Raw genomic sequence first — 25,125 nt, 5'->3', positions numbered from 1 at the left:
CTACCTACTACCTCCTCTTTAGGCCCCTCCTTCTCCAGGTCTTCTAGAAAAATGCAAACTGATCATCTGCTGTTTCCACCACCCAACAGAGAATGATGCTGGTGTTGTGTTATCTGTAAGGTATCTCTGAAGTCAAAGGAGCTGGACTTCCATTTCTTCTGATGACGTTTGTACAGCATACCGAGTGCTGGTTACTCAGCATTCAGTATGAAATAAAAGCCACTTCTTTTAAGGAGCACATTTTCAAAAAAGACTGTTCTGCCTAGAACCATTACTCAGTAGAGCAGAGAAAATGAGGGAGGGAAAAGGGAGGGCTAGGAAGGAGTACAGCAGACACCACCAGGAATGAATGACAGTCATCTGGTCTTACTGTCTGTGAACGCTGCTGCTGCTGAGGGGCCTCCCATGCATTCTAGAAACTGCTGTCTGAGGCTGTAGAGTCTTACATTTCTTCCTCTTTCTTTTTGAGGAACAAGACTCCCTCTTTGGTTCTCATTGTCCGTTGCTCTGAACTCAGTAACTGATATAACTGTGGTAAGTCAAGATATTGCGCATGTGTGTGCGTGTGTGTATGCTATGTCTGGATCCTCAGGAAGGCAGACTGGTATTTTATTTTTAAACTTTGGCTCCTGTTGCACAGCCCCACATATAATGGCTCCACTCCTGAAGGTTGGATAGTCTTCTGCTATCGGTTTTCAAAGAAAAACAAAGCCATGCAAGCCAATACCACCAAAAGAACAAGAGCAAAGTTCTCTCCTAAAGATTTTCATCCCCTCATAAAAAAACAAGAGAACACAGAAATATTAAGCCATCAGTGTCATTCCAACTTCCTGCTGCTGTATGCTTACAAGCTACAGAATATTGTGCAAGTCCCAGTAACTGCTGTGCTTTTAGAGATTTCTCCTGGGTTTTTATTTCTAGAAATTTGCTGGAGTCCTGCCAATTTTCCCCAACTGAGGACCAGACCTTTATGTGGGTACAGCCTTTTATTATGAAGTGGAGGGTCAAAATAGGAATAAGATTCTCCTTACCTGAAAGCAGAACCTGCAATGGATCTTCAAGGTCTCAGAAGCTGAAGGAGGAAGAACCAGACTTCCTAATCATAGGAGTGGTGCTACAGTTCACCCTTCCTGAAGAGCCTGCCCTTCAGATGTGTTCCAAAGCTGACAAACTAACTTGTATCATATACCTCTAGCCACCTGCAGTACAAGATCATTTTAGCAGTGAAGCTTCACTGTCAAAAAAAAAAAAAAAAAGTGGTTTCCTTTTCAGCTGAGCACACAGGGGCTGTATCTGTAGGCTTGATTACTAGAAGAAAGGAAATGTTTCAAGTTGAAGACAAGAAGGTTCCATTGCACCCATGCCTGGGAGGACAGATTTTACACAGAACATGGGAGACAAGGGAGAAAAGGGAACAGTTTGCTAAGAAGATACCTTCTTATCTTCACTTTACTTGCATTTCATGATGGAAGACAGCCACTAATCTCAGCATCACTTCCAGGTTAAAACAGTCACTCATTTCAAAACCAAGAAACAGAGGAAACAGCTCAGACTTCTTTCTCCTTCTTCACTCCTGAACTCAACTTTGTTCTCCCATTGTCTTCTAACCCCTCCAGTCAGACTACTGCAATGCAGAGTTCTGAATCTTGAAAGCAGTCTTCCAAAACTGAAACTACAAATTAAGAACTGAAAACAATTTGTCAACAATTAGGGAATCAAAACTCTCCTTCATCCAGCTGTAGTAATTGGTTTATGAAGTTAAATAGAAAAGCATTTACAGTGATGCCTCTACTGCAGCATGACCTTCAAAACCAAGCTAATGTACTATTCTTCCCAGAAACTGACTTGTGCATCACGTATCAAAAAGAGAGGATGTAATGATCATGCTTATTGTTAAGTTAATGTCTTTGGTTAGCACAGAAGACAAAAAGATTCTCTAAGTTTCCTAGATTTATCCTTTTTGATAGTCCAAAGTCTAGTATTTTGAGAGGTGTCTAACAGAAAACTGAAACAGATTACTACTGAAAGGGTTGAGACCCTTGAATTCACTGAAATGCTTTTATAGTATAATTGGTGGGATCTCTCTAGTAGAAAGATAGGTTACTCTAAGAAACTGACATTTTGACAAATTCTGACTGGGTTTTTATGCCACAACTGCCTCTGTGGTGACTGCACGACCAAAGTCTCTAGTTTCTCTCTGTAAAACCAGGACTAAAGCTCTGGGTGACCAAAGTGCTGGGTTGTAGAGCCCAGAGGAAACCAGAGGTCTTCTGTCTGGGGGTTTTACTGATCCTTTAGAAACCACAATGCGAACGTCTATAGCACCTCTGTCAGAACTACAGTAACCTTGTTCTATTTCTTCTTTTCCTCTATTGAGACAACAGAAGAATACACCTAATTTTTAAGAAGAGGGCAGCTTCCACCAACGTTGTGCACAGATTCCACTTTGAAAACAACGTGCAGATCACTTCTCCATAGCTTTAAGCCTATGACAGGGAAATGGAGGAAAGCCCACTACAGATAATCAACCCTAAACTATTAACTACAAACCTGCAGTCAGCCTTATAATTTAATTTAACTTGGTTATTTGCTTCCCTCCTCTTTGCCACGTGAGAAAAAGTCTTCATGCACATCCTGGTAAAACTCAATCACCTCTTCAGACTTCCTACACCTCCAAGTTGCAGTGTTCCCATCAGCTGGTTTTTAAGACAACTAATCCCTGACCCAGCAAGAGATAACAGCAGTGGGAGTCATCTTGCTGAAAGTTCACCTTCTGCACCTAGACAGCTGTCCAAGTCCAACTCAATGGTAACAGTTTAAAGCCTGTCTCCCACCACATATGAAGAGAAACTACACTTAGGCTTGGCACCTTAGGACTTTGTTACAGAGTCCATTAGTTATTCCAATAGCTCTTAATCTTATTCCACTATTAAATTAGAAATAAAGAATTGCTATTTATATAGCAAACATTTTCTAGTTTTAGATTCCAGCCACTGCATCCTGTTACAGCTTGGTACAGATTCCAGATTCCTATAATATTGGACAAAGGCTGGCAAATTAACTGTTTTTAGTCTTCTACATCTCGCTTCTGAAAACCTCTGAAAGGGAGGAATGGACTACCTGAAAGCTTTCACTGGGAAGCACAATTTTCCAGACTTCAAATCATTACTATCCCCAGCATTTCCACACTCATTTTTACAGACATGCCAGCTTCAGGAATGGGTTTAGTATCCCAAGAGCAATACTTGCACAGATCAGCAGAGGGATGATGACAGTATCTCCTGTGTTTATATATTTTAATGCTGTACTAGTCCACTTAGCTATTGTAACCATTTTGAATTATACCTACTACTTCGCAGGATCACTGTTTTCTGATTTAAAAGAAGGACAGGACCCTTAAAAGTCCATATAGGCTACAAAGCCAAGTCATTTGAGTAACTCACAGAGCATTTTCTGTTCCACATTTTCTATCCATTACAGATATAAAGTGAATGAGGAGCTTTTAGGTCTGGTATATTTTTACATATAAATTACTGGTGCCGAGAACAGAAGGAAAAAGGAAAAATCTCTTTAAATCCTGTCAGATACCCTTCTTGTCTGACCTGTGGGATGCTTTTGTTTGCAATGGAATGGGTCCAAAATGAAAAGGAAAAGCCTTGCTTTTCACTTCGGGATCAAGGGCTTTCAAAGGCACAACACTGGTGTTATTTGTTTGATCTATCAAAGCAAGGTCATTATTTACTTTGGTCATGAAAAGACCCAAAAGTCTTTTCTGATACACCAGAAAAGCCAATGGCCAATGAGACCTATGATTCCTCTGCACTCTCTGAGGTTTTCTTCTCCCACAGTCCCCTTCTCCTGGAGCTGTGAAAGCAGGTGCCTTCATCTGGATGATCCCTGAGGCTGACCCTATTCTCAGTCCCTTTTACTTGCAAATAATAAAGCACAAAAGGCATTAGACTTAGATCTAAAGACTATACTAATACATGTTCTGATGATTCCCTTCTTCAGCTCAACTCCGTTGTGAACATTTCATAACCGCCCAAAAATTTGCTGTTGTCTTTTTAAGTACACTAGGTGAATTCCAAAATTCAACATTCAGCCACAGGAACTTCAGACATCCACCTAGCTTGACCTGATGGATGACTGAGAAGCCAAGCACATTGCTCCTGTTCAAAGTTTCATGCAAGCCAACCCTTCATGGTTCCTCTTTTATCTAGGCCACAATGTAGTCTTTTTTTATGAAAACATTATCTGCTTTCTGATTGGCATAGTGCTCTGACTTTTCAAAAAACAGTGATTGGTCCAACTGTCTTCTATCTTAAGTGGTTCTATTATTAAGAAAGTAATAAAAACATCCCACAAAACAAAGATAAGATCTGCTTAATATGAAGCTAGGAAACATTAACAATTTCAAAGGATGCTTTTCTGAAGATCTCCAAAATTAGCCAAGATCCTCTGCTGTGCCTCTTGCTTCCTGAAGAGGTGGCTAAGCAGAAGATAAAACATTCTTTTGCAGCCTTCACCAATACTCAATGTTGTATCTTTTTATCTTTGCTTAGCAGCAGGCTGATAGGATTCTTTCAGAAAGCCCTCACTTTCAGACTCAAAGCTTTATTACTTGGGAGAATGCTCCTTGGTTTATTTGTGAGATTTGTGGCCACCCTGGAGATTTTTCCTCTTGTCCTCACACCCAAATATTGTTTGAAAGCTCACTAAACGCTTTTCCATTAGATATTTTTGGAATAAATGCATTTTTTGGCACCCTGTCTATATAACACCAATTTAATTTTGATATGGTGTAACCATGGTTGAATAAAGGAGGCAAAGTAACTAGTATCATTATTTCCTCTCCCAACAGTACTTCCACTAGATCAAAGCAGCTGGAAACACATACTGGAGGTTCTCTTGGGTCAAATCCAGCATGGCACATCTTTGGGGATGGAGTTTAGCTGTCTCCTAAGAATAAACAGTGAATTTTCACAATTGCTTTTGGAAACTAAACATGCTGATCATGGCAGCCCAATCATTACACATTTGAAAGTTTCAACACAGGCTTCCAGTGGAGTCTGATGACTTTCTGATGTGCTTTTATAAGCAGGCTCCTAAAGCAGCATCTTTATCCCCACTGCACACTAGTGATGGACTCTATGTCAGCATCCTGGGGAACTAAATACTTCTCTTTTGAACTGACATAACCTTCTAGACAGTATATGGGAGAACAAAGGATGGAAGGGATCTCATGGATCACCAAGACTGGTTCTGTTATCACAAACACAAATCTAATCCCCATTAACTTAAAGAAAGAAAAATAGCATCCTTGCTAAAGAAATTACAGCTATGGGTCCCTGAGCCAAGAAAAGCTTGATTTGAAAGAAAACTGGTACCATATTGAAGTCTCCTGATCATCAGAAACCTAACTGCTAGCAATTTCTAGTCCCAGTGACCATGCAAAAAGGTAATATACAGAAATCTAACCAGCTGTGATACTGATAGAACTTCTACACCCCTCCCTCTAAAGGATTAATTTTTTCAGCTGAAAGTGCCCTTGAGTCTGGAAGCTCAAGTATTATAGCTCCGGAATGTGAAGTAACCCGCAATTCTGCCCAACTTATCAAAAGTCCCTGACCTCCTCCCTCTCTTCTCACACTTCCTTGGCCTCATCACGCCTTTAAAAGGGGAGACGCTACTAAAAGCCCACTTGGGTTAATTGGGCTATGACAGCTTGACAGCTGGAGCAAGAGAAAAAGAAGGATTCTCCCAAGCAGAAGATGATTCTGACTGTCCCAGTAATTTGATTAGCCCAGCTCTCCCTACATAAAAATTGCATCAGGAACACAACTGAAAGGTACCCCAGAACACACAGGTGTTATTCAGGGGAGACAGAAACAGAAGAAGATAAAAATGAAGACAATGAAGAAGATTAAGACCAAGAAATAGAAGGAGAAGGAGGAAGAGAAGGAAAAAGAGGAGAAACAGAAGGAGAAAAGAGGAAGAGGAGAAAAAGGGGGTGGGGGTCGGGGGGAAATCTGAATCTCCTCATATACGGAAGTCTTAAACCATTCTTTACTAGGAGGTTAACATTAATTGGATTTCTACACCCACTCAGCTTCCTTCAAGGTAGGCTTGGTCCCATATTACAGGCCTGGAACATTTCATCAGCTTCCTAATGACAGTTAAGATTTTCTAGGCAGGCTACAGAAGAGAAAGTACTCATTCAATACCAGTAGTCCATTGCCACACTTTCCTATTACAGGCTTGTCGGCCTGCCAATGCAGAGAACTTCTAGGACTCCTGCTTGCTCTCTTCCCTCAGAACACAGAGCAGCATATTCCTTCAGAAGCTCTATTCAACCTCCCTTTCGTCTCTACGAGCCTGCATCTTTGAGACAATGGATAAGAGGAGGTGGACCACTTCCTCCATTCATTTGCTCAGCCTGCTGAAACGTCAGATCTGTCTGATCTTGCAGCAGAAGCATTATCCTTTGTTCTGATCAGGTTGCACAAATAGCTGTGCTTGTCTCAGTCCCTAGAGCAGAGATTTTTTTTCATGACCAGTATGATTACTGCTCACACAACACATTGTGTCCTCCTAAAAACGCTGCAGTTTGTTTTCCACCAGATCCAGGAGTTCTCTTACAAAAATACCATTCAGTGTTACGTACGAAGGAAGAAGGGGAAACTGTGTAATGCTGTCACTACATGTATCCTAGCCATATAAGCCAAAACATTCATAGCCTCACCAAATGACCCCAGAGTCGTAAGAAGCACACCATGGGCCTCGAGTTGAAGGAGCTACAGGGGTAACAAGATAGATATGACTCGCAAGACATCCCACCACTTCTCTGCAGGTTAGGCACTGCCCATGCTGATCCCCAACAGCTGCCTGTACAGGTCCCAACAGCTTACTTCATCCCACACAGACAAATTGGGCTGGCCCCAGCCATCCCTACCACTGTGGTGACATACCTTTGCCCAGAATTCACACCTGGACTGCTTGCAAGCCATCTGCAACTGAAGAGACATATGTTAGCCACTGCCAAGTTATATGAATATGCAAAGCAGTATGTCTGGTAAGCAGTTCAGTCTCCCACACCGACAGAATAATAATAAATCACCACATCTACTGATAAGAGTCAGGAGCTCTCAAAAGGTTAAGAAGGATGGCTTTAATTTTCCCTTCCCCCTGTTCTACCATAATGGACATTACCTATGAAAACAATTGTTACTGCACACCCTTCCTTTTCCTACGGCAGAAAATCAAACTAACTAGAAAACACAGCTTACAGGTTCTCCAGAACTTCAGCCTGTCAGAAAGTACTGATTCAGGCTGGAGGTTGAACTTCATGTAGTACCTCCAAATTTCTTATATTTTTGTCTAAGTGTAAGTATGCATGCTGTGTCATCTCTGATAGCAGGTAAAAGCTTGAATCCTCATTTCTGGCTTCTAGCCAGGATTTAAAGAGGGAAAAAAATTTGCTAATCCATGGTTTGCAATGAAAAAAACACCTATCATGGGGAAAAATCCTCCTCCCTTTAGCCAAATCTAATCTAATCTTTCCTTACAGCTATAACAGCACTCTGAGTGCTTAACTCCCTAACTTTAGCTTCACATATGGAGCACGGAGAATTAATGATACAACCCCTTTGTACAAGGGCAGTTATAAAATACATAAATGGGTCTGATTAACACTCCTCAGTTTGCAATCAGAATCAATAGTTTCATGAAGATATTGCCATTTTTAGTAACCACAATACCTTCCAAAATGCAACAGCATTATATGATTTCTGTTTCATAAAGGCTTTGAGTTTCCTTCTATTATCCCAGTCTTGCTTTAGCACATATTTTATATTAGAATGTGTTCCAGGAGGCATATGGCAATAGAACTAGGTCAACCATTAACCAAATAACAGGAAGCTGCTCTGCAGAGCACAGCCTTCAAAGCTTGCTTAATGAACTAGCTCTTCAGAATGTGTCCTTCCGTAAGGTTGAAACTAACAGTTCCACAGGATTTTCTTTAAAGCCACAAGGTCACTCAAGTTAGGCGACTTCTGGACATGACAGACTCTGAACAGCCATCCCAGCATGTAAAGGCATGTAGGTCAGCTGTTAAGAGATGAAGAACACTCCACAATCATGCATGGGTCATTGAACATCAGGAACCGGTTCCAAATATTTCTTCATCTAATCTGTGAGCAGAACCCATCCCATCATTAATCTACTTCCACAATTTCAACAAAGAACCCAGGAATTTGCCTTTGTAGAGCTTGTGGGGATACCATCACTAGATAAGAGCTGCCATCCCTCTGCCTCCTTGCATGCTTTCCTTTCAGAGGATGGCAAATTACTTCCCATGTGATAGTCAACTCCATGTTGACTCAAACATTTGTAAGGTTTGAGAAAAGGACTGATATTAAGGCTTGCAAGTCAGTGTCTGACTAAATTCATCTCCAATTTTCCCCTCGGTCTTGTTGAGATATGTATATGATTTAACACGACCTGTCATACCAGGGAGAAAAAAAAAAACTAAAATCATTGTTGATAACTTCACTTGTTCCATCTCAATCTTAACAATTGCTTCCACTAAATACCACACTTCATACTTTTAAGCAGCCATAGATGCTCAGGCTCAAAATAAAAGTTGTTAGGACTCTGAGAAGCATCAGGCACCAAGGAATAGAATCCACGAGTTAACACCGAGGTTAGAAACATTTGATTCATATTATACTGTTAACAAAGCAGTAGAGGTAGCCTGATCAAATTGTTTCTAAACAAATAAAACACAAACATTTGAAAAGAAGTTTGCAATCAACAGTCACTGATACCCATCACACAACTGTTGCAATAACATGGTAACTCAACAGCCACGTACCACAAACCATTATCAACTTTCCAAACTCAGAAAAATCACCATATGACTACAGTCAAATCTTGGCACTAAGCATACATGGGTATTAATATTAGGTTTCTAATACCCTCAGAAAAATGGGTACAGCCTCTTACCTCTTTATCACAGTCCTTCTCTTGGACAATATTTCTACAAAACAAAATATTCAGAGATCTTGAAGTCATTATTTACCCAAACAAAGTCAACACCAAAAAATCCTCTGTACACCATTGCCAGTGGTAGGCTTATGTTTCTCCACTATTTCTAATAGGAAAGTGTGCTGTTTCCCTAGTATCTCAGGTCTATCCTTGAGACATCAAAAATAAAACAAACAAAACACCCCCAAAAAATATCCACAACCATGTCCAACAGACATTCTCCCACTAGTGCCTCCATAACTGAGAACTTCTCTGTAGCCTGATATTTATGAGACAGGAACTGAAGTCCATCTTTCTGGTGCTAGATCCTGCTGGTCTACCAGATAATAATTCCAGTTCGTAATTATCAGACACAGGAAATTATGAGGCATCCATGATGACAGAGAAAACAGTCAGTGTGTGTGATCATATGTCCCTGCAGATTGCTTTGTATCTTAAGCGACAGCTCCTCGCTGAAACAGGCTAACTCAGTGGAAGACTGCCAAGCATGCTGTGGTGAGATTATCATCTTAGTAGTTATTTATAATAAACTATCTTCAGCAAGTAGCACCTTTTTCGGTATGAAAAAGTCAAGGACAATGTATTTTCTTGGCTGTATAAAGATGTTCTATAAGAAAAGGTGCAGACAAAATCTAGAAGCATTATTCATTTGCGTATGAATGAACACTTCTCATCAATGTTCTCCAGTGAGTTCTAAACAATGTTCAACACCACCAGAAAGCCCACAAAATTACCAGCTACTAGAAAATTAAACCTACAAAGGTAATTACATGGATGGACACAACAGAGCAACCATACCTTAGAAAAAGCCTCTTGATTTGCCTGCATCTTTAATACTTCTCATGCTGAAATAGCTACCGAAACATGGAGTTACCTATGGAACCTAGAAAAAGTTCTGCCGTGAGAGATGGTGTTCAAGTTTCATTTAATTCCTCAGTACCATTTCTTTTCGAGTGCCCTATGTAGAAGTACCAGCCAAAAAATGTCCTGAGTGGGGCCAATGGAGCAAGGAGGACCGTGCAAGGGTGAAGTTACTGCAGAACAGAAAAAACAGTCTTCACACACAAGCCACTTTTATATGCATCCCCTTCTCCCGTCAACAAATTGCAACTGGGAAAACATACCTGTGGGTTGAGTACTCCCAATCCAGTTCTTGGGAACATACGAAGAAAGTCATACCTTTGCAGGGCTACCACAGAACAGCATGTAAGACAAGGATTCATTCAAGTGGAGACGTAATATTCTTTGAAAATCCCACTGAACAGGCAATAGAAACCATGAGAGCTCTGATTATGAAGTTTAGCTCTCCCCTGCCCATCAGGAAGCGAACTGGTATTCTAGAGCTCAGGCTGCAGCTACAGGAAGATATCTCCAAATGTTTTGGGGGAAAAAAAACCAAGAAGAAAAAAACCCAAACCAGTTGACCAGTCTGAGACTGAGCTGACAGAAGACTTATTACAAGATTTTGGAGTCCACAGAATGCTTAGCAAGCTTATTTAGAAATTATTTTTATGCAGATTTAGACAATCATATAACAGTATTTGGCTCTTTAAAAGTGATGTCACAGTAATTTACCACTAGCTTTAACCAAATACAAAAAAGAAATTCTAATAGGACATACCTGCTAAAAAGAAAGCAGAAACAATTACAGTAGCTTTCTACAGTTTCTTAGTAATTACAGTTTCAAAGTCTACACAGTATCACTTGCAGTATTTCATACCTTTCTGCATTTCGCAGCTGCAGTACAATGTTCTCAAATGGTTACAGCTTTTGAACAAACTGTCTCTGCACTAAAGCCAAAAGGATCTACAATGAAACTTCATCTGAAGCTCAGGACTTTCACATGACTGAACTCTTCTCTTTCTCCAGATCTGCTTAGCCCTTCAGCCTCCCCCCAGCCCTTTTTATAATCCATCAGACATGCTTTTGGAGTGCACTTCACTTGTTTAAAAAAAACAAACATGTTCAAAACCAGAAAGAAATTAAACCCTGCTGGGCTGAAGTTTTCAGATGACAAAGCAGAAGGTAATCATTTAATACCAAGTATGAAAGCAGAATAAAAGGGCAAGATGCAGAGAAGGAAAATCTATTTAGGCTTCCCGCACTGGCATGAAATGGCTGCTTTCCTTCTTACTGCCAGCTCCCATGCTTCATGTTGACATTACACATCCTGTACTGTAGATCCACCCCCATGCTGATGCTTGCCCAACAGAATTATCTCCTGCGTCACAGCAGTGGTAACAGAACTGCTGGCTCTGCAGATCTGAAAGCACCATTTCAATGCTTAATACATTCAGCAACTGGACATGCTACCAGATATTCTGGGTTGGTTGTGGCACTCTCAGCACTGCATTACTTGGCCTAACCTTCTGTTAACCAGATGGTCTGTTCTCCCCTTGGGATCAAATCACTAAACTTTATTTTATTAATTTCTACCAAAATTCAGGGCCAGTTTACAGCACTTGTGTCTGGTTTATCTCCAACAGGGTTGCTAAGATGAAAATGACCTAAAAATAACTGGAAATGCTGCTTCACACCAACAGAGAACAAGATCTTTTCGAGTAAATATTTAAATGATCTGCCAGATGAACTACCATAGCAGTATAAACCACATGGATAGCAACTAGTATTATGTACACATATGCAAAGGTACATGCTCCTGTCATCGTAAAAGGGCCTAAGCTGCCATTTCCCTGATCCAGAGGACCTGTCTTGAACAGGCAATTACCATATTAGTGTCTATTCAAACCAATCCCTTAATAATTTTTTTTTAAAAAAGTGTGAAAAACCATGGCTTCTGAAAACACCAGTTAGTAATGGGACTCCAGAATGCATGAACAAAATCTACAAACAGCATAGCAACATGAATGCTCTCACTGGAACACTCAAAACCCCTAAGAAAGCATATTTCAGGGACATCCCAGCATTAATTGAAGTCAAAGTTGAGTATTTATAACATAGATGATCCCCCTGTCAAAAGACAAAGAGAATGAAAAAAAAGAAGCAAATGAATGAAAGTGAAAGAATTATCTAATGCATAAGCTCCCATAGGCTCTTGCCAATCAGCTACAACCATGCCCTCACATGCAACCACAAATGAACATCTCATGTACGTAGGTGGTAGCTGTTGAAAGCAAAGGGCATCTTCTATTCAAGATGTAATTTCCAAACACCTCCTTGAAAACAACACAATGATTAGTCCATGCAGCTAGTAGCTGCAGTAAAATTCGAAATCAGATCACAGTCACTATTCACATGAATAAGCTTTTACACAGTATAAGGGCTTCAGCCTCCATCTTCTATTATCTGCCAAATGTACTGCAGTAACAAGAAAACGCAATGGTATCTGAGGTCTGACCTATTACAAAGCCTTCGTTAAGTTTCCTAACAGTGGCAGTGAGGATTTATTAAACAAAAAAATAAAGCATACATGCCTGCACACAAAACAAAATCCCAGGAATGTATGAAGAATCCTGTAAAAGTTGCAGTTTTACTGCCTTCCAAAGAAAATAGGAAGCCAATTCACATAAAATCTAACCATAATAAATCATTAAAATCTGTTCTTTGTGGCTACCACTACAGTGCAGAGCTTCCAAAGCAAGGCTGGATTCACTGTTCAGACTGGAGCATGCACGCATTTGTCTGAGGCAGTCTTCTCAACCTAAAGCTCCAAATCTCTGCAGGCTGGGGTGTCAAATATGTTTAAATACAACAGCACTACTATTATCCAGCCTTCCACATGTGAAAAACTTCTGATGCGGAAGATCACAAACCATCTTCTTCACACCACATGGGCAACTAAAACATCTTTTGGTCACCCGTTACTAAAATTCTTACTCAGACATGACTAACCCTCCAATCTGGATGTCAACAGATCAGCAGGCATTGCCTTCAGCTCATAAGCAGACTGTTTATTTCACCTGTGAAGAGGATTAGATGTCTTCAGCACATCAAGGAAACAAGCATGAGAACAGACTGTGTGGCATTTTAGCTCCATCTATCTTTAAAAATTCCCCAAACAGCAGCATTTTTTTTATGTCCCACTTAAGTTACTAACTCATCATCATATGACTGGCCTTCACTGCCATGACATACAAAACTTCAGTATATGGTGACAGGCTCCCCAGAAAGTCATTCCACAACCTGAAACATCATCTACCCTTCAAACACACTAAAAATAGATACTTCACCCCCTTGAGGTCTCAGCAGCCCATCTGATATTACAGTACAGTATTAACAAACCTATGTAGACATGAATTCTTAAAATAAATATCTTCAGAGATAAGACCAGAATACCAGCAAGCAAATTATATTCCTCTACACCACTGAAGTAGCATGGGTGAACCTGTGGAAGCACTGAAGAACCACAGAGGGCAACAAGCATTTCATGTTTGTTTTGCTAGAGCACACCACATGCAACCTTTGGTCAACCTGTCTGTCATTTTGCCAAGCAACTTCTAACTCAAGGTTTTTGGTCTGAAAGACATTTTCTGAGTGCAACTTCAGCAGTTTTTATGTGGTTCCTTGGGAAAGCAACATACTGAAAATCTTGTATTTCCCTCTCACCTCTGCTACACAGTGGAAAAAGAGCAACACATTTCTAGAGGGTGTGGAATGGAAAACTCATTGTAGTATGTTATCACCTCTGTAATCGGATCATTTAAAAATAATTCAGGTTTACTCATTTATTCATGCAGCTGAGAGACCCATATATATTGACTCACTCAGCAGCTCCAGTGAGTAATGCAGTTATGGCCTTGGAGCCAGGGATTTCAGAAGGTCTCACACATGCACAGGAGCAATCTGCATGTTCTTGAGAAACAACAGCTTCTTCTGAACCTACCATGGTGAAAACACACCAGGAGCCAGCACCACCAGAGGGTTAAATACACAAATTCTGCAAACCCCAAGCTGAAAGCCATCATATATGCTGATTCACAACATGGCCTTCAGTCACATTTACCTCCAGAAGGCCTGACAAAGCCCTCCTCTCCCCAGGTCCTGGTGCTATCACACACTGGGCTGTTTCACACCATATGCTTGATCACAGACATGAGAACTTGACCTCTACACAACCTGACATAGCTGAAAGCTGATATGCTTTCTCCCCACTGCCCTCCTCTGATGAAGATAAAAGGTCATTTAGACCAAAAGGAATCGGTCCACACTGACTTCACGTTACATGAATTCAACTCCTGGGATGCAAACCTGGCGAGGAACCCAAACCCCTTCTTGCAGGGCTGCACGCCACAGCTATAGAGGGCAGGAACAATTCAGCAGTCAAGAAGCTAATTATCCAGGCCAAGGGCTGTCTGGCTGCTCTGAATTTTCCACCAGCCATTTGTTAACATTTTTACACTTGTCAGGGTATTTAGCTGAGCATGATAGAAGCACAGTTTTGGAGCCCACCAGTGATGGAGGTCCCATATCCTGCAGGCAACCACCCAGACGTAGACAAGAAAGGGAAAAACTGAAATGCAAGATAAGAGGTTCCAGTCAAATAAAGAGAAAAATCATGCCAGATTTGTTCATATTGGTATTTATTTATTTTTATGTCAGTACCACTTGTCACAAAACACACAACAATATGACTCCTTAAGGCCACCGACTTCCAAATTTTGCTGTATTACCAACTAAACTAATTGGATACCACATATATAGTTTGTCTCTTCTTCCATACTCACCACAGGCAGCAACACCTGAGAACACATGATCAGTCAGAATGACAGCAGTGACATAGAAATAAAGTGGCAGGTTAATTCTAGTTCCCATCTTTCAAGATCTTGCCAACAGCAGAGCAAGTCTGCTCCAGTTTCACACCAGAACCACTCCCAAAAGGAGATTTTGCTTTTCTTATCTACTTACTGGTTTGTTTCAACACACAGCAATAGAATCCAGCACCAAGGTCTTAATTTACAATTAATTCCTGTTAAACCCTAATTATGACTATTTTACTGGGTAGTGGGAAGGATGGTTTGAAAGAATCAAAAAAATTAAGAGCAAGATTTCAAGGGCTGGACACTAATTCTTTGGTCTCCTCGGTGTTTGGTCAAAGAAGCTTAAAACCCCATTACAAAGAGCCACATGTCCACAGATCTAGCCAAGTCTGACTGGAATTGAAGAATCTAAGTCTGAGCTAAAATAAATAAATATTTAGGGGCCTCTCTAAATCCTCTCTAGAAGCAGTTTGCTCAACTTAAGAGGTGAACACTCATGCCTGATTCACTGCATCCATGTCAAGACCAGGACTCCTCCAAGCTGTCCCACAGGTTTAGCCCAGACTGGAGTGTCCATGTTGTTTTAATTTTTTTTTTTCTTCTTTAAAAAAAGGAAAGGACGAAGAAGTTGTTAAACAACCAACATCAACATAAGACACCTTCACCAATCCCTCTAGAACTTCTGACCTAGGACCTATTTGAGCTGACAATTTAAGAGGGAGGCAGAAAGGAAAGAAACCACACTTTTCAGCATCAGACAGTTGAATTCTGGCATTCAGACCACAGCAAAGCCTTTATCAATGATCCCTTTCCCAGCTAGACACTAAATTAAAGTCTTCAGGAAGTCAAAGTCATTAGAAGGTAATGCACCACCCTGCATGTCACGCTCATGTTGGGTCAAAATCTTCCAGCACATGTAGTCTTCCCTTAGCTACCCTGTTTATTTGATAAATAAGGAGAAAACTCAAAATATGGGCTGCTGGAGCACAGGTTCTGTGTGTCACATTTACCCGTTCTGCTCTTTTCTTTGTCAGCAATGAGAGGTCTAGGGACAATGTGTGGGAGGAATGTGTTTGCCTGGCTCCAGTGATAAGTATCTGTTGTATTTCGAATACATTTGCATGACAACAGTCCAATCCAATATGACCCATCTTCTTCCCAAAAGGAATATCCTGTGATGCCTTCTTTCCACAACCACTGACACTACCCTGAAGCAGCACTATTTGAACCTTGAGAGTTGCAAGCGGGAAGGAAGAGTTTGCTCATTTGGGCAGTGCAAAGAAGCCCCTATTGTCCTACAAGGCCACGGAAACAGTGACCACATGTACATCAGAAGATTCCATTTTTAGCCTCTTTCAAAACAAAATCTTCTCTTTCACATTATCACGAGTACACTGAATCCTCAGTCTTCCTATACAGTTCTCTGCAATGTCTGCTTTGTTTTGCCTTGAAAAATCATTCTCCTGCCTCTACCCCACGCAACTGCTCTATTAGCAGCAAGTTTCCACTACACATAATTATGGCATGCCTTAGCCTACTTTTCTGTTTGCTGAATAGCTCTGCCTATTTTCTACTTGTGCTGATGCTACCATTTGCTTTTCCTGACACTCTAATCCTTGTATCCTTTGAAGGCCTGACTTCCTCCACCATGATAACAGCTGGGGTTCTCAGGCCTCTTTCCAGAGCTTTTTAATAGCAACAGTAATGCCATCGCTGAACATCTCACTTCTTAATCTTCAGGTCAGCATACAGCATGTACCTGTAGCAAGTTCTGTGAATACACCGTCCAGTGCTGCTGACCACCCATTATCTAAATGACTAGCAAATTACTAATTGCGTATTCCTGGCATTGAGAAGAAAAAACACAGGCACACAATGCAAGCACTCAACTTCTTCTCCCAAAGGCATGAAATAACTCTTCAATTTTCTGCATAATCCAAATTAGACTGGTTTATCTTCCACCATGAAGTAACAAGCAACACAGTTCAACAACTGAATTCTTAATTTTACTAGCTCAAAACTAACAGAGGTAGTCCAGTGAATCAAGTGTTTTCTCAGAATTATTTGTCCTCAACACACTGGCCTTGCAATGATTGCTACCCCGATAAGCTCTCAGTAAGTCCTTCCTAATCACTCACGACATTGATGCTGTGCCTACAGCTCTTTATGCTGACATTATTAAACATCTATTCTTAAAGAGACTGGAATTGACTCCACTCAAGAATAGTGACTGCACACCCTGAGATGTCTCATTTCCATCTTCTCTACATTACCAAATAAATGTAAACTGATTGTTTTTCTTGAGGGACCTTACCATCTTCTACCCAAAAAGCTGCCCAAGCCACAAACCTATTGCATTCCCCCTTGACAGCAGCTGTGGAGGTCCGTAATTATATTGCAAAGACTAGCCAAAACCGAAAAGGCTTTTAGATCAGGGGAAAATAAAAAGTATAGCACTGTTGCTAGGTCTGGGGCTGATGTTCTGATAACCAATGTGTCTCAGAAATGACTACAGAGAAATCACAACCCGTTTTCCAAACACTGCTTAAAGAAAAGTTCCTTCAGGTAGTGATTAGGCAAGGATATTTTGAGTTACTGCAGCAACATGTATTGCCTCAAGCTGAACAAAGCAACTGCACCACGATCTGAAACTCCTGAAGGGAACACAGGAAAAATTAAAATTGTACATAAGACATTAGACACAAAGACCCCTTTCCCATCTCAAACCCCTTCAGAGTTCTGTTTGTACTGCAACATCTGGCACAGCTTCATAAAACTTGAGAGAAGAGGGGCAGACTTTAGATCTTTGGTATTGTTCTTAAAGTTAGAAGAACAAAACGGAACAAACCCCAAAACAATCTCATATGACTTTTTATTTACCCATGTGTTCAACTTCCCAAACACAAGCTGAAAGCAGAATACTTCCAAAACTCAGGACACAAATGAAGACTGCATTCTGTTAAATCTAGTCCCCCCATTTGGAAACTTCTACTAAAGCCTTTTCACTACAACCAACAAGATAATTATCATAAGTTGAGCTATCTCCCTTCCTCCCCCCTTTTCTTCTTTCAGCACTGGCATACAAACCATGCTATTTTAACTTCTTTCCTGTTCTCCCAGTTCTTCTGGAACATTTTATTTTCAACAGTCAACTCATTTGGAGAAGTGCCATGCTGAAGTTCAACCGTTTACAATGTTAACTGTGTCTCTGCCAGCAGCTGAAGACTTGCATCACACCACCTTCTCCAGCACCTCTTGATTAAACAATTTGAGTTCCTCTCTCTGAGAGGTTAGCAGACGCCTAAGCAGCCTTCACTTTCCTCATACTCCTTTTCTTCCCTTCAAAATTATTCTCAGTCTCTGAAGAGCAAGGTGGCATTTCTCATCCCCTCCACAATTAACACTTCACAGATGTCCTGCTCACCTCCTATGGGCCCCTATCACATTTATAACACTACCTGAAAGTTTTCCATTAAACAAACCCTTTTGGACAGATTGCTTGATTACTCTAGAATGAAGCTACTGTTTGAAAAGCAAGCAAGCATTTAGACTGACGAAGTTCAACATTTTTACTGAAACCAGCAATCAGAAGTTTATACTTGATCACATCTCGATCAAGTATGGAAGTTAAGCAAATCATACAGTTACGGCACTAGCAGACCATTCTCATCCAGAACAAGTTCACAAAACATATTATTTCATTTCAAAATAGAGATATACCTGTGAAGAGAGCATTTACATTATTTTTCTACTACAGTGGACTGGAAGTATAACAAAGGATAAGGAAGTAAAGTATGTGAAAAGGCACAAAGACGTATTTGCCTTCATAGACCTTTCCTGATCTGTCAAAACAGGATCTCCTTCCTCTCTCAGTATGCTTCTCCAAATCATTCTTCTCAGTATTTCACTATGGGTTCTTGGATACTACAGGTTTTGTCCCTACGTCTGGTTAGTGATAGCTTCATAACAAGGCAATGTTAGTTAATACTACACTGCTTTTCACCAGTTTCACACTTTCAAGTCCTTTTTTCTGCAGTTTCTTACTACAAAGCTGTATTCTTCTGCTCAATTTAAGAAATTATCCACAACACCATGCAGAGAAAGTGTTACAGCAAACTGGTGCAATCTCAATGTATATTGTAACTGTACCCATGTTGTTTGGCATAACAGGAAAACTCAACAGGAAACACTCAATTTACACTTGTTTCTGTGAGTTCCAAATTTCAAGAGATCTTTGGGCTTTTCTGAAGCAACCTTCATCAAACTGTAAGTTGTACTATTATAAGACTTTAGTTCTTCCCATTTCCTTTTTAAGGCTAAAATTAAACTTGTCCATTCCTTGGGGCCGGCAGCAACATCTGCTAGATGTCCAGGCATCTCTGTTGAACACAGTTCTCCAATACTTATCTACATACCAACTCTCTTTCCAATCATTCATGTCTTCATAAAAATCAATTCTCCTTTAAGTCAAAGTTCACAATACTGAAGAATTTGTTATAAACTTACTAAATTGAAATTATAATCTTTTCTTTCCACTTCTACCTGCAGTTCTTCTACATTTCCAGCATCCAACTATATACTCATACACTTCACAGTCTATGCATACACAACATATTTTTAGTTTTCTCTTGTATCAAAATAATTTTTAAAGATTATGGAAGGAAATTCTAAACATGACATTTTAAACTTCTCAAAAATGTAATCCATTATGAATCTAGTAAAAACATGTAAGGAAATCAAATAATTGTTTAAACATTTTAAAAGCAGTGTTTCATAGGCTATGTCTAACGGGGTTGAGAAAGCAAGTAAAAAAACCAAATTTCTATACGGAAGAATAAGCTGTGAATGCAGTTTCTGTTAGAGCTTGCACCATGAGAAAGCTCTGGGTGCCCACAAACCAGAATCAAATGAAAGCCATTGTCCAAATGAAGAAATTTGTTCTTGATTACAAGAAATATTCAAGTCACCACCATCTCATGAATTAAGATTGTCTTCCTAGAGGTCCTTTAAAACGGCTGTTGTGGGTTTGTTTTGGGATTTTTGGTTTTTTTTTTTAAATTTGTTTTGTTGTTAAAAACAGAAGAAGTCCCTCAGGTAGCATTTTATCAGCAAGGTGAACTTCAGTCTGTCTGGGCAGAACTACAGCAAGAAATATTAATAACAAGAGTATTATCTCTAAAGGGATTTTAGTCTCATAAAACAGATCTCATAGGGAAGACACCCTCCATAGACATAACACTGCTCTCACTCCAGCTCAAACTATTGCAATATTTGGTCTTCTAGGGTGTCTGTCACGACAGGAGAGCGGTAGAAGGCCTTCCCATAAAGATCCTCAGCTTAACTCTCAAACTCATTCTTGGATTGCATATGCCAAATTCAAGAGCAATGTACCTGTACGGCACACTACAGGGCAAGCACTGAGTTGACCTCTTAAGAAGTAGATTCAAAATTCTGAACTATGAAATACAAGCAGAAACTTCAGAAGACTGCGTACAGTTGTCTTATACAGGGAATGGATATTTAGGATCTGACTAAAACAAGCAAAGGCCAGTGGGGGGCTTTGTCAGATTCCTTGGTGGCTGCTGATTTAGACCTATACAGCGACTGCAAAGTGCATGAAAGAACATCACCTCAGGGGAAAAAAAACAGTTAACCTCCCTCTTTACTTTGTAAAGACGTAAGACTAAACATACCTGAAATGGCGTGTTCCATGGCCCACTTCTGAAAGATGGAGACAACCACAGTATCTCAGTAATTTGGGTGACATATCAGTAACCAGAACTTAAGAAATGCGCAGTTGATAATGCAATATCCTTCCCAAGTATATTAGATTACATACTAAATAATTTCTTCCACAGCAAAAATAAAACAAGGGCATGGATTTTAACCTTGTAGAAGCTGGAATTCAAGTTCATCGCTACTCATTGCAATTCACAAATCCTTCTATTCTTTTTGCACATTCTGGGTGTGTGTTCCAATTCAGATTCACTAGCCCCCTATCTGCCACTTACACCTCCCATATGTAACACATTACTTCTTACACTCTTCAGAATAACCTATGCATGAACATTACTGATACCCTTCTATGGAGCTGTGCCTTCAAGCTCAGTAGCACTGCACTCTGGTATCCTCCTCATGCATTTTAGCATGCAGCTTGAATTTTTTGAGGAACTGCATCTACTCTGCAACTGATGTGCAAATTCAGGATGGTGGGAAAAAGAGTGAGGTGCATTTTGAGTCTACTCAAATTATTTCCGATTAAAAGGCAGGTTAAAAACCAGCACACTAATTCCTGTTCAACTGCTATCTCACTTTAAAGATCTTAGGGTTCCATAATTACATTAAAATGACAACACGAATGTTGCCATAGGTTTTCAGAAAAAAAATATTTTATGACACCAAAAAGACAGCTGTGAAAACAGTTTTGTTTTTTCCAAGATAAATTATATAATAGTTATGATGCTCTGAGGAACCTACTAAAAGCTTCCCAGTATCACTTTAATGCAACCTAGTGAGTGGGGAGAAATATTCCATCTTAACTTAAAATACATCCAAAAGAAGGAATGCTCTTGAAAATCAGATGTTAAAAATCCCCAAAATCAGGCATCACCATCATCACCTAGAAAAAAAATGACATTTCATGATGTTCTCTGGAAGAACCTCAGCAGCATCAAGCTGCATGCACTTAGTTCCAAATACTTTAAAAAATCTATAAATATATGCATATATACACTATTTCCTTGGCCAACTGATCAACCTCCTAAATTCTGTGGTCTTTAATCAAAGAAAAATATCTAGAAAGGTGACCTCCACATGAAAGCATAAGAGCAAAAAAGCCTGAGGATGTGTTTCTCTGTGTGAAGGAGAATCTGAGCAATTTCCTCCAATCCTCATTTCCTGATAGCATGAAGTCAGAGAGAAGACCCATCACAATGTTGTACATTCAAAAAACTGAAGGAAACCTTAGGGGGAAAAATCATGATTAAGCCAGCTACTGCCAGCAAAGCTTCAAAACATGGAGAGACATCCACGATGTTAGAAGCACTTCCCATCTCAGCTTTGTCTACTCTCTCTCTCCTCCATTTTCTGGTGGAGCTAGAGAACATGACATGGCTTACCTGACTCAGATCACAGCTCTCTGCCAAACTAGTCACTTCCTCTTAGACATGCAAGCAGCTTCATGAGACAAACAGACCCCCACAGGCACACACACAAAAGCAGCAGCAGAAAGCACTCAAACTTTAAGGTCTTTCTCCTTCCAAACACCAGAAAAACGAAGGAAACTTTTCCTTTTTCTCCCCCAAATGGGGGACGTAAGGGGGGATAAATCCTATCAGATCACAACTACATGAAGCTCCAGGAGGATCTCTCTGTGTGGAGAATAGAAACCACAATGCTAGGAGGAGCGGGGGCGGGGGGGAGAAGAAGGTTACTCCAGAAGACATAAAGAGCCTGTGGACTGTGTGTGTGCATGTGAGAGCGAGGAGAAGCTTTGTGTTGTGGAGCCTGGACTGGAACCAAAGCAGACAGCTTGCAAATGGAGGACAGGGAGATAAAGAAAGGGAAAGAGGGGGAGAGATAGGGAGAAAGCTGGTCCGGGTGGTTGAGAAAGGGGCAGGGAGAAAGCGCCTTCTCCCTCACCTAGTTTAAAGGTAGGGACATCGGGGAACTGAGCAAGAAGTGGGCTCCTTCCCCTTCCTTTCTTCCCTTCTCGCTTTCTCTCAAAGGAGAGCACAAGCGTGTGTAATGGCTCCTGCTCTCCAGCTGAACGCTGTCCTTCTCCAAGCAACCTCCTGTGGGCACCACCAGCCCCCCAGCCCCGACGCCGCCGGGGACCCCCGCATCCCAACTCCTGGAGAGCCGCGGTGGGGGCACCACCACCGGGGTGAGGGACCAGCCTCGCCAGCGGCGAGGAGGAGGGCAGCGAGAGGGGACGAGGAGAAAGAGAAGGAGAGGAAGAGGGGCAGGAGAAAGAAAGAGAAGAAAGAGAAGAAAGAAAGAGAGAAAGAAAGAAGGAAAGAAAGAAAGAGAAAGAAAGAACGAAAGAAAAAGAAAGAAAGAGAGAAAGAAAGAAAGAAAGAAAGAGAAAGACAGACAGGAAGACAGAAAGAAGGGAAGAAAGAGGTCACCCGATTGCCTGGGTCGTGCCAGCACGGAGCTTTTCTCTCCTCCGTGTCTCTCCCGTCTCTGATCCAAGTCCACACGCACAGCACCATCCAGACCTCGCACACACACACATACCCTCTCGGGCACCCCCCACCCCGAAAGCTCGGCTGATATCTCACTTATCTCCCCATATCCCCCCCCCCCCCCCCCAATGCAACAACAAAAAATTAATTAACCGCCTTCCTCCTCCTCCCACCACCACCACCACCACCACCAGCACCTCCTCCTCTTCTCCTCCTCCATGCAAGAGACTTCTCCCTCAAACAAAACACCCCGCTCTCGCTCCCCTCTCTTTTTTTTTCTTCCTTTCTTTCTTCCTCCTTCCTCCGTTGACCGAATGAATGGATTTCAGAGGAAGGCGGTGGAAAGAAAAGAGAGACAGAAAAGACCAAACAATATATACATACACACACGAGAGATGATCCCTCCAATGCCAAACCGGAGATGGGTTTTAATTGCAAGAACTTACAGGAGCGTCCCGGCACTGCTGCTCTTGCTGCTGCCTCCTCTCCTCTTCCTCTCTGCCTAGCTCTTCTTGTTATTGTTGTGGAAGTTGTTTTGTGAGTCTCATGTGCTCTTTGCCAGGTCTCAGCAATGGAGGATCGCCATCTTTCCCTGCTTTCCCCCCCCTCTCTCTCTCTCCCTCTCCCTCTCTCTCTCTCCTTCACTGGTTTGCTGCAGCTGCAGATGACCTGAGATATCCGTCTCTCTCTCTCTCTCTCACTCACCCTCTGTGTCTCTCTCTGAATAATGAGCAACCAGAGGGAGAGAGAGAAAGAAGACAATCTCCTCTCCTACCACACAAAACGCAAGAGCACCAGGGGGTGCAAGAATCCTTTCTAACAACAACAACAACGTGTAGGGGAAGAGGAGGAAAAAAAGGAAAAGAAAGGAAAAGAAAAGAAAAAAAGAAAAGAAGAGAAAAGGCAAGAAGAAAGAGAGGGAGGGAGGTGGAAGAGGGAGGGGGAAAGCAAGCAAACAAGAGAGATCTAGGAGGCAGACAGATGGAGGAGAAGATGGTAGTGATAGAGGAGGAGGTGTTGAAGATTAAGGAGATTAAGAGGAGGAAGGTGGTAACAAAAAGTTAAGGTTTGGGACACTGAATCACTCACAGGCCAGGGAGGAGGAGAAGAAGGGGGAAAGATCTGAAGAGCTTCCCCTTCCAAGCTGTTGCCTTCACAAAGCTTCCTGTGCAGGAGCGCCCAGCAGCTCCTGCAGTGCTCCGGGAGCCGCTCGGATGGAGCGCTCTGCTAGGTCATAGCTCTCTTCCATCCATGACAAAAACGGGTTTCTGCATGCAGATCTGCCCCTGAGGTGATCCCTCAGACACATCCATCTAAAGGCTAATCTTCCCTGAGCAGGGTAAAGAACATAAATGGAGCTGGAGGTTGCAAAGTATAAAACCAGATCTACCACGTGGTTGGTTTTTAATCCCCCTTCCAGCTCGCATTTGATGTGGAGAAAGGACACTCGAATTGTCCATTTCTGGCACGTATTTTGAAGTCTACTCCCACAAATAAAGACAGTCATCTCCAGGTTTTTTATTTCTCATAAGCATTTAGGAGAAAAGAGACCTTGTACTGCTGAGCACCAAAATCACTTACTACATTGGTGAAACGTTTTTGGCTGTAAAATAAAGTAAATAATTCTACTTAAAATAACTTTTATGCCTTCCAACACCTACTTGTCGACTCCTTTGTGAATGATTATTTAAAACCCTGGAAACTAACGATCAAGGATCACAAAGAAAGGTATCTTGGTGATGAAGGCAAGCAGGCGACAAGCTGCTGTAACCTGCATTTTTATTTAGTCTCCTTTCTATTAAGCATTGTGCTAAGCTACTTCTTTTGCTCAACAGCCCCCCTCTCCTCCTCCAATCTTTCTACAGCACCAGGTCAGATTCCTCCTAGTGTTATATCTAGCATCGGGGTGGGGGGTGGGGGGTGGGGTGGGGTGGGGGTGATTAGGGGTTACATGCAGACTCAGTAAATCAATGCACGGGAGTGAGGCAAAATCAATTTGAGCACAAGGGCATGACTGGTATTGGAACATCACTGGGGTTTCCCGAGCCCTCAAGCGCTGCAGTTTGCATGGGTGGAAGAGAGACTAGAACCACAAAGCACCAGTTCGAGTGGAGGGGGAGATCCCTCCCCTGCTCTGAGGAAGTTTTATGCGAGTGGTGAAGCTGAGATTATCT

At 41.4% G+C, this 25,125-nt stretch overlaps 1 protein-coding gene across 5 annotated transcripts in view; it reads right to left on the bottom strand.

The window, feature by feature from the left end:
• ZNF462 (zinc finger protein 462) overlaps positions 1-24,225 on the bottom strand; it is a 94,011-nt gene extending 69,786 nt beyond the window's left edge. For 2 of the 5 annotated variants that reach the window (XM_055790496.1, XM_055790497.1), the window contains exon 1: positions 23,398-24,224. The gene's annotated coding sequence lies outside the window, so the exon portion shown is untranslated. Of the gene's footprint in view, positions 1-1,031; positions 1,203-23,397 lie in introns of those variants that run through there. The other 3 variants (XM_055790499.1, XM_005241178.4, XM_055790495.1) reach the window with 3 other exon arrangements.
• Positions 24,226-25,125: the final 900 nt, after the last annotated feature.

The sequence above is a fragment of the Falco peregrinus genome, chromosome Z (genome assembly GCF_023634155.1).
Source record: "Falco peregrinus isolate bFalPer1 chromosome Z, bFalPer1.pri, whole genome shotgun sequence".
In the NCBI taxonomy this organism is placed as follows: Eukaryota; Metazoa; Chordata; class Aves; order Falconiformes; family Falconidae; genus Falco; species Falco peregrinus.
This window is presented reverse-complemented; position numbering and strand designations above follow the sequence as displayed.